This window comes from Rattus norvegicus, chromosome 11 (assembly GCF_036323735.1).
Source record: "Rattus norvegicus strain BN/NHsdMcwi chromosome 11, GRCr8, whole genome shotgun sequence".
Classification (NCBI taxonomy): Eukaryota; Metazoa; Chordata; class Mammalia; order Rodentia; family Muridae; genus Rattus; species Rattus norvegicus.
Genome location: NC_086029.1, coordinates 806157 through 814800, shown reverse-complemented (window position 1 = coordinate 814800; position 8644 = coordinate 806157).

Genomic DNA, 8644 nt, shown 5'->3' with positions numbered 1-8644 from the left:
AATCCCACCAACAATGGAGGAGTGTTCCTCTTTCTCCACATCCTTGCCAGCATCTGCTGTCACCTGAGTTTTTGATCTTAGCCATTCTCACTGGTGTGAGGTGAAATCTCAGGGTTGTTTTGATTTGCATTTCCCTTATGACTAAAGATGTTGAACATTACTTTAGGTGTTTCTCAGCCATTCGGCATTCCTCAGCTGTGAATTCTTTGTTTAGCTCTGAACCCCATTTTTTAATAGGGTTATTTGTTTCCCTGCGGTCTAACTTCTTGAGTTCTTTGTATATTTTGGAAATAAGGCCTCTATCTGTTGTAGGATTGGTAAAGATCTTTTCCCAATCTGTTGGTTGCCGTTTTGTCCTAACCACAGTGTCCTTTGCCTTACAGAAGCTTTGCAGTTTTATGAGATCCCATTTGTCGATTCTTGATCTTAGAGCATAAGCCATTGGTGTTTTGTTCAGGAAATTTTTTCCAGTGCCCATGTGTTCCAGATGCTTCCCTAGTTTTTCTTCTATTAGTTTGAGTGTGTCTGGTTTGATGTGGAGGTCCTTGATCCACTTGGACTTAAGCTTTGTACAGGGTGATAAGGATGGATCGATCTGCATTCTTCTACATGTTGCCCTCCAGTTGAACCAGCACCATTTGCTGAAAATGCTATCTTTTTTCCATTGGATGGTTTTGGCTCCTTTGTCAAAAATCAAGTGACCATAGGTGTGTGGGTTCATTTCTGGGTCTTCAATTCTATTCCATTGGTCTATCTGTCTGTCTCTGTACCAATACCATGCAGTTTTTATCACTATTGCTCTGTAATACTGCTTGAGTTCAGGGATAGTGATTCCCCCTGAAGTCCTTTTATTGTTGAGGATAGCTTTAGCTATCCTGGGTTTTTTGTTATTCCAGATGAATTTGCAAATTGTTCTGTCTAACTCTTTGAAGAATTGGATTGGTATTTTGATGGGGATTGCATTGAATCTGTAGATTGCTTTTGGTAAAATGGCCATTTTTACCATATTAATCCTGCCAATCCATGAGCATGGGAGATCTTTCCATCTTCTGAGGTCTTCTTCAATTTCTTTCCTCAGTGTCTTGAAGTTCTTATTGTACAGATCTTTTACTTGCTTGGTTAAAGTCACACCGAGGTACTTTATATTATTTGGGTCTATTATGAAGGGTGTCGTTTCCCTAATTTCTTTCTCGGCTTGTTTCTCTTTTGTATAGAGGAAGGCAACTGATTTATTTGAGTTAATTTTATACCCAGCCACTTTGCTGAAGTTGTTTATCAGCTTTAGTAGTTCTCTGGTGGAACTTTTGGGATCACTTAAATATACTATCATGTCATCTGCAAATAGTGATATTTTGACCTCTTCTTTTCCGATCTGTATCCCTTTGATCTCCTTCTGTTGTCTGATTGCTCTGGCTAGAACTTCAAGAACTATATTGAATAAGTAGGGAGAGAGTGGGCAGCCTTGTCTAGTCCCTGATTTTAGTGGGATTGCTTCAAGTTTCTCTCCATTTAGTATAATGTTAGCAACTGGTTTGCTGTATATGGCTTTTACTATGTTTAGGTATGGGCCTTGAATTCCTATTCTTTCCAGGACTTTTATCATGAAGGGGTGTTGAATTTTGTCAAATGCTTTCTCAGCATCTAATGAAATGATCATGTGGTTCTGTTCTTTCAGTTTGTTTATATAATGGATCACGTTGATGGTTTTCCGTATATTAAACCATCCCTGCATGCCTGGGATGAAGCCTACTTGATCATGGTGGATGATTGTTTTGATGTGCTCTTGAATTCGGTTTGCCAGAATTTTATTGAGTATTTTTGCGTCGATATTCATAAGGGAAATTGGTCTGAAGTTCTCTTTCTTTGTTGGGTGTTTGTGTGGTTTAGGTATAAGAGTAATTGTGGCTTCATAGAAGGAATTCGGTAGGGCTCCATCTGTTTCAATTTTGTGGAATAGTTTGGATAATATTGGTATGAGGTCTTCTATGAAGGTTTGATAGAATTCTGCACTAAACCCGTCTGGACCTGGGCTCTTTTTGGTTGGGAGACCTTTAATGACTGCTTCTATTTCCTTAGGAGTTATGGGGTTGTTTAACTGGTTTATCTGTTCCTGATTTAACTTCGATACCTGGTATCTGTCTAGGAAATTGTCCATTTCCTGAAGATTTTCAAATTTTGTTGAATATAGGTTTTTATAGTAAGATCTGATGATTTTTTGAATTTCCTCCGAATCTGTAGTTATGTCTCCCTTTTCATTTCTGATTTTGTTAATTTGGACACACTCTATGTGTCCTCTCGTTAGTCTGGCTAAGGGTTTATCTATCTTGTTGATTTTCTCAAAGAACCAACTTTTGGTTCTGTTGATTCTTTCTATGGTCCTTTTTGTTTCTACTTGGTTGATTTCAGCTCTGAGTTTGATTATTTCCTGCCTTCTACTCCTCCTGGGTGTATTTGCTTCTTTTTGTTCTAGAGCTTTTAGGTGTGCTGTCAAGCTGCTGACATATGCTCTTTCCTGTTTCTTTCTGCAGGCACTCAGCGCTATGAGTTTTCCTCTTAGCACAGCTTTCATTGTGTCCCATAAGTTTGAGTATGTTGTATCTTCATTTTCATTAAATTCTAAAAAGTTTTTAATTTCTTTCTTTATTTCTTCCTTGACCAGGTTATCATTGAGTAGAGCATTGTTCAATTTCCACGTATATGTGGGCATTCTTCCCTTTTTGTTATTGAAGACCAGTTTTAGGCCGTGGTGGTCCGATAGCACGCATGGGATTATTTCTATATTTCTGTACCTGTTGAGGCCCGTTTTTTGACCAATTATATGGTCAATTTTGGAGAAAGTACCATGAGGAGCTGAGAAGAAGGTATATCCTTTTGCTTTAGGATAGAATGTTCTATAAATATCCGTTAAGTCCATTTGGCTCATGACTTCTCTTAGTCTGTCTACATCACTGTTTAATTTCTGTTTCCATGATCTGTCCATTGATGAGAGTGGGGTGTCGAAATCTCCCACTATTATTGTGTGAGGTGCAATGTGTGTTTTGAGCTTTAGTAAGGTTTCTTTTACATATGTAGGTGCCCTTGTATTTGGGGCATAGATATTTAGGATTGAGAGTTCATCTTGGTTGATTTTTCCTTTGATGAATATGAAGTGTCCTTCCTTATCTTTTTTGATGACTTTTAGTTGGAAATTGATTTTATTTGATATTAGAATGGCTACTCCAGCTTGCTTCTTCTGACCATTTGCTTGGAAAGTTGTTTTCCAGCCTTTCACTCTGAGGTAGTGTCTGTCTTTGTCTCTGAGGTGTGTTTCCTGTAGGCAGCAGAATGCAGGGTCCTCGTTGCGTATCCAGTTTGTTAATCTATGTCTTTTTATTGGGGAGTTGAGGCCATTGATATTGAGAGATATTAAGGAATAGTGATTATTGCTTCCCGTTATATTCATATTTGATGTGAGGTTATGTTTGTGTGCTTTCATTCTCTTTGTTTTGTTGCCAAGACGATTAGTTTCTTGCTTCTTCTAGGGTATAGCTTGCCTCCTTATGTTGGGCTTTACCATTTCTTATCCTTTGTAGTGCTGGATTTGTAGAAAGATATTGTGTAAATTTGGTTTTGTCATGGAATATCTTGGTTTCTCCATCAATGTTAATTGAGAGTTTTGCTGGATACAGTAATCTGGGCTGGCATTTGTGTTCTCTTAGGGTCTGTATAACATCAGTCCAGGATCTTCTGGCCTTCATAGTTTCTGGCGAGAAGTCTGGTGTGATTCTGATAGGTCTCCCTTTAATTGTTACTTGACCTTTTTCCCTTACTGCTTTTAATATTCTTTCTTTATTTTGTGCTTTTGGTGTTTTGACAATTATGTGACGGGAGGTGTTTCTTTTCTGGTCCAATCTATTTGGAGTTCTGTAGGCTTCCTGTATGTCTATGGGTATCTCTTTTTTTAGGTTAGGGAAGTTTTCTTCTATGATTTTGTTGAAGATATTTACTGGTCCTTTGAGCTGGGAGTCTTCACTCTCTTCTATACCTATTATCCTTAGGTTTGATCTTCTCATTGAGTCCTGGATTTCCTGTATGTTTTGGACCAGTAGCTTTTTCCGCTTTACATTATCTTTGACAGTTGAGTCAATGATTCCTATGGAATCTTCTGCTCCTGAGATTCTCTCTTCCATCTCTTGTATTCTGTTGGTGAAGCTTGTATCTACAGCTCCTTGTCTCTTCTTTTGGTTTTCTATATCCAGGGTTGTTTCCATGTGTTCTTTCTTGATTGCTTCTATTTCCATTTTTAATTCCTTCAACTGTTTGTGTTGTCCTGGAATTCTTTCAGGGATTTTTGCGATTCCTCTCTGTAGGCTTTTACTTGTTTATTAATGTTTTCCTGTGCTTCCCTAAGTGTGTTCAGGTCTTTCCTGAAGTCCTCCAGCATCATGATCAAATATGATTTTGAAACTAGATCTTGCTTTTCTGGTGTGTTTGGATATTCCATGTTTGTTTTGGTGGGAGAATTGGGCTCCGATGATGGCATGTAGTCTTGGTTTCTGTTGCTTGGGTTCCTGCGCTTGCCTCTCGCCATCAGATTATCTCTAGTGTTACTTTGTTCTGCTATTTCTGACAGTGGCTAGACTGTCCTATAAGCCTGTGTGTCAGGAGTGCTGTAGTCCTGTTTTCCTCTCTTTCAGTCAGTTATGGGGACAGAGTGTTCTGCTTTCGGGCGTGTAGTTTTTCCTCTCTACAGGTCTTCAGCTGTTCCTGTGGGCCTGTGTCTTGAGTTCACCAGGCAGCTTTCTTGCAGCAGAAAATTTGGTCTTACCTGTGGTCCCGAGGCTCAGGTTTGCTCATGGGGTGCTGTCCAGGGGCTCTCTGCAGCGGCAGCAACCAGGAAGACCTGTGCCACCCCTTCCGGGAGCTTCAGTGCACCAGGGTTCCAGATGGTCTTTGGCTTTTTCCTCTGGCGTCCGAGATGTGTGTGCAGGGAGCAGTCTCTTCTGGTTTCCCAGGCCTGTCTGCCTCTCTGAAGGTTTAGCTCTCCCTCCCACGGGATTTGGGTGCAGAGAACTGTTTATCCGGTCTGTTTCCTTCAGGGTCTGGTGGTGTCTCTGGCAGGGGTCCTGCCGCTCCTGGGCCCTCCCCCACGGGAGCCCAGAGGCCTTATACAGTTTCCTCTTGGGCCAGGGATGTGGGCAGGGGTGAGCAGTGTTGGTGGTCTCTTCCGCTCTGCAGCCTCAGGAGTGCCCACCTGACCAGGCGGTTGGGTCTCTCTCTCACCGGGTCTGGGAGCAGAGAGCTGCTGCGGGCCGGGATCCGCGGGTGTGGGACTTCCGGTAAACACAGAACGTGCCCGGTTCTAGAGAAATTCTGCTTCCGTGTGTCCCAAGCTCACCAGGCAGCTTTCTTGCAGCAGAAAATTTGGTCTTACCTGTGGTCCCGAGGCTCAAGTTCGCTAGTGGGGTGCTGCCCAGGGGCTCTCTGCAGCGGCAGCAACCAGGAAGCTTGATTTACATTTTAAAAGTTATTCCTTTTCCTGATTTCCCATCCGTAAGCCACCTATCCCATTCACCTCCCCCTTCTTCTATAAGGCCGTTGCCCCTCTCCAACAACCCCCTGTTCCTGCCTCCCTGCCCTGACATTCCCTTCATTCATTCTTTTATATTTGAATAGCCAGTTTTCTCACACTGTTGAAATGGTTGTATTTTCCTTAAATAATGTGTTTGGTACCTTCATTGAAAGTTAAACAAAAATTGCTATAAGGGCCCTGTATTCTGCCTTACATCTGATTGTGTGCTAGTTTTGCTTTGCTCTGGTTTTACTAGAATTTCAAGTCATCAGCAACTGTAGTATCCCTAACATCACACTTACTGATTACAAGGCTTTGGCTGTTTGGATCTTCTGGCTTGTTTGGGTCTGGGGGACTACAATCAAACCCTTCTCACTTTCTACGGAGAGGTAACTTAAAGTGCATCCCTTTATCTGCCTTAAGACTTCACCTCCTTACAGGGAAATATCTCATGAGATATCCCATTTTGTTTAGGAAAAGTAAATGTATAATTTTTCCTTACGTATAAAATTAATTTCTATGATAGATAACATCTCCACATATGTTCAAAGTTTCTATATTTAATGGAGATCAAAATGGAACACCTTTTTTTTAATCACCCTAAAGTCTTTACTACTGGCCATTTTTGGTAGTTTCCTGAGTGATTCTCATAAAATGGAGAGAGAGGATTAAAAAAAATGTGAGGTCCATAGGAAAATGGTTCTGTTTTAAACAGGATGAGGAAAGATGCTAGTAAGTAAAGGCTGAGATTCGTGGTTGATGTGATTCTGGGGAAAAAAAGTGTCAGACATTGTTTTCTTTAAGTGATTCACCACACACGATGACATTTTTTTCCCAAGACACTTAAATGTAATTTCGTATTGAACATGAGCAACCTGATGGATTAAAATGTTGCACGTGGTTTTACCATAGAAACACCTTCTCTCACTTTTTTTGCTTTTGACAAATGTAGTCATTAAAGAAAATCAAAACCGGAGCATTGCTGTGTTTATCCTGTTTTCCATAGAAATGGTTAAATGGAGAGAATTTGGTGGTCAATGAAGAAGCTTAGAACAGTAAATAATTTCAATTCCCAGTGCTTTGGAGGTGGAAAAGTAGCAAGATGTACATTTGTTTCCCTCAAAGATTCTGAAGCAGTTCACGTCTGGGGCTCAATAGGACACTTACAAAGATGTCTAACATTAGATTGGGATTGATTGAGGCAATGTAGAAATAAAAGTATTCAGACAGGCATGACCAGAAGCACAACATTTTTTTAATTGGATATTAATTTATTCACATTTCAAATGTTATCCACTTTGCCAGTTTCCCCTCTGGAAACACCATATCCCATCCTCCCTCCCCCTGGTGCTCGCACACACATAAAGCACTCCCACCTCCTTGCCATGGAATTCCTCGACACTGGAATATCGATCCTTCATAGAAACAAAGATCTCTCCGTCCATTGATGTCCAACAAAGCCATCCTCTGCTACATATGTGGCTGGATCCATGGGTCTCTCCATGTGTAATCTCTGGTTGGTGGCTTAGTCCTTGGGAAGTCTGGTTGTTTGATATTGTTGTTATTCCTGTGGGATTGCAAACCCCTTCGGCTCCTTCGATTTTTTAACTCTTCCATTGGTAACCCAGTGTTCAATACAGTGGTTGTCTCTGAGCATCTACCTCCGTATTTGACAGGTTCTGGAAAAGCCTCTCAAGAGACAGCTTTATCAGGCTCCTGAGTAGTGGCTGGGTTTGAAGATTGTATATGGGATGGATCCACAGGTAGGGCAGTCTTTGGATATCAGTCTTTGCTCAACACTTTGTCTCCATATTTCCTCCCTTGAGTATTTTTTTCCACCTTCTAAGAAGGACTGTAGCAACCACACTTTGATCTTCCTTCTTCTTGAGCTTCATGTGGTCTGTGAATTGCATCTTGGGTATTCTGAACTTTTGTGCTAAGGTCCACTGATATGAGATTCTATACATATGGTGTGGGTCTTTGGGTTATCATGGAGATGAAAGGGTCCAGCTGCTGTTCAGTTCCACAGTACTTTGGAAATGAGAATGCCCACAGATTTGTATGTGGGTGATTTATAAGTAGCTTCAAGAAGTGTCAGTCAGGTAACTTTCCTGTCCAGAGCTTCCAGTCCACCTGAGGTTATTGGATCATTAACTTTTCAGCTACTGGGTAAAGACATTTATTTACAGCTTCATTAGTGCCAAAGACAGAGAGCAGCATAGCAAAGTATCTGAGGAAAGATATGGCTTATGTGACAGAGTGAAGAACCAGGTTCACTATTTCTTTTAGAGAAAGGGGCGGCTGGGTAGTTCATACTCCATGCTCCTATTGGGCTGTCCCTGACTGCTGGCTACTTTGAAAAAAAAAGTGCCTGCGATCTGCAGGCAGAATCATTTGAAAAGGGAGAAAAACCATTAGCAAGAAAACAAGTTAAGAAAAAAAGATTTATAAAAACCTGTGGCTCCTGATAACAATTTAGAGTTTGAAAATCTGTGCAAGGTACTTGCATCTCATCTGTGGTGGTAAGCAGAGGTTTAGTCCTAGGGTCTCCTTTTCCTAGAATGCTTGTGATGAAGGAAATTAGAAAGAATGGAGGTAGAAGCAGTCAACAGGAATGGTGATAGAAATCTCCTGGTGAGTGTGACTTTGTGGAAGCAAAATGCTATAAAGGGAAGTCCATTGATAAGAGATAAGAAAATGAAATTGGTATCCATTAGAAGCCTTCACAGCATGGGCCAGTGATCCAGGAGTTTCAAATATATAGACATAGATTGCTATAACTTGGCATTTCACAGCTATAGCTGTGCACATTACATTGCACATTGTAATCTGACATTTGGACAAGAACTGCCTTAATTTGCATGATACAAATTAATTTGCATAACTTTGATTTGCATGATAGTAATTGCACAATTTAATATTTAACAAAGTGTCTCATGCTAATTTATCAGAACTATACTATTTGGACTGTATACCTCACAATGTAAATAACATGAAAGGAAATGTACAAAAATTAACTCAGGCAAAAAGATTGAGACAACCAGTCTCCTTGCAACCTATGGCTCTATGATGATGAAATAATATAGTCTCATC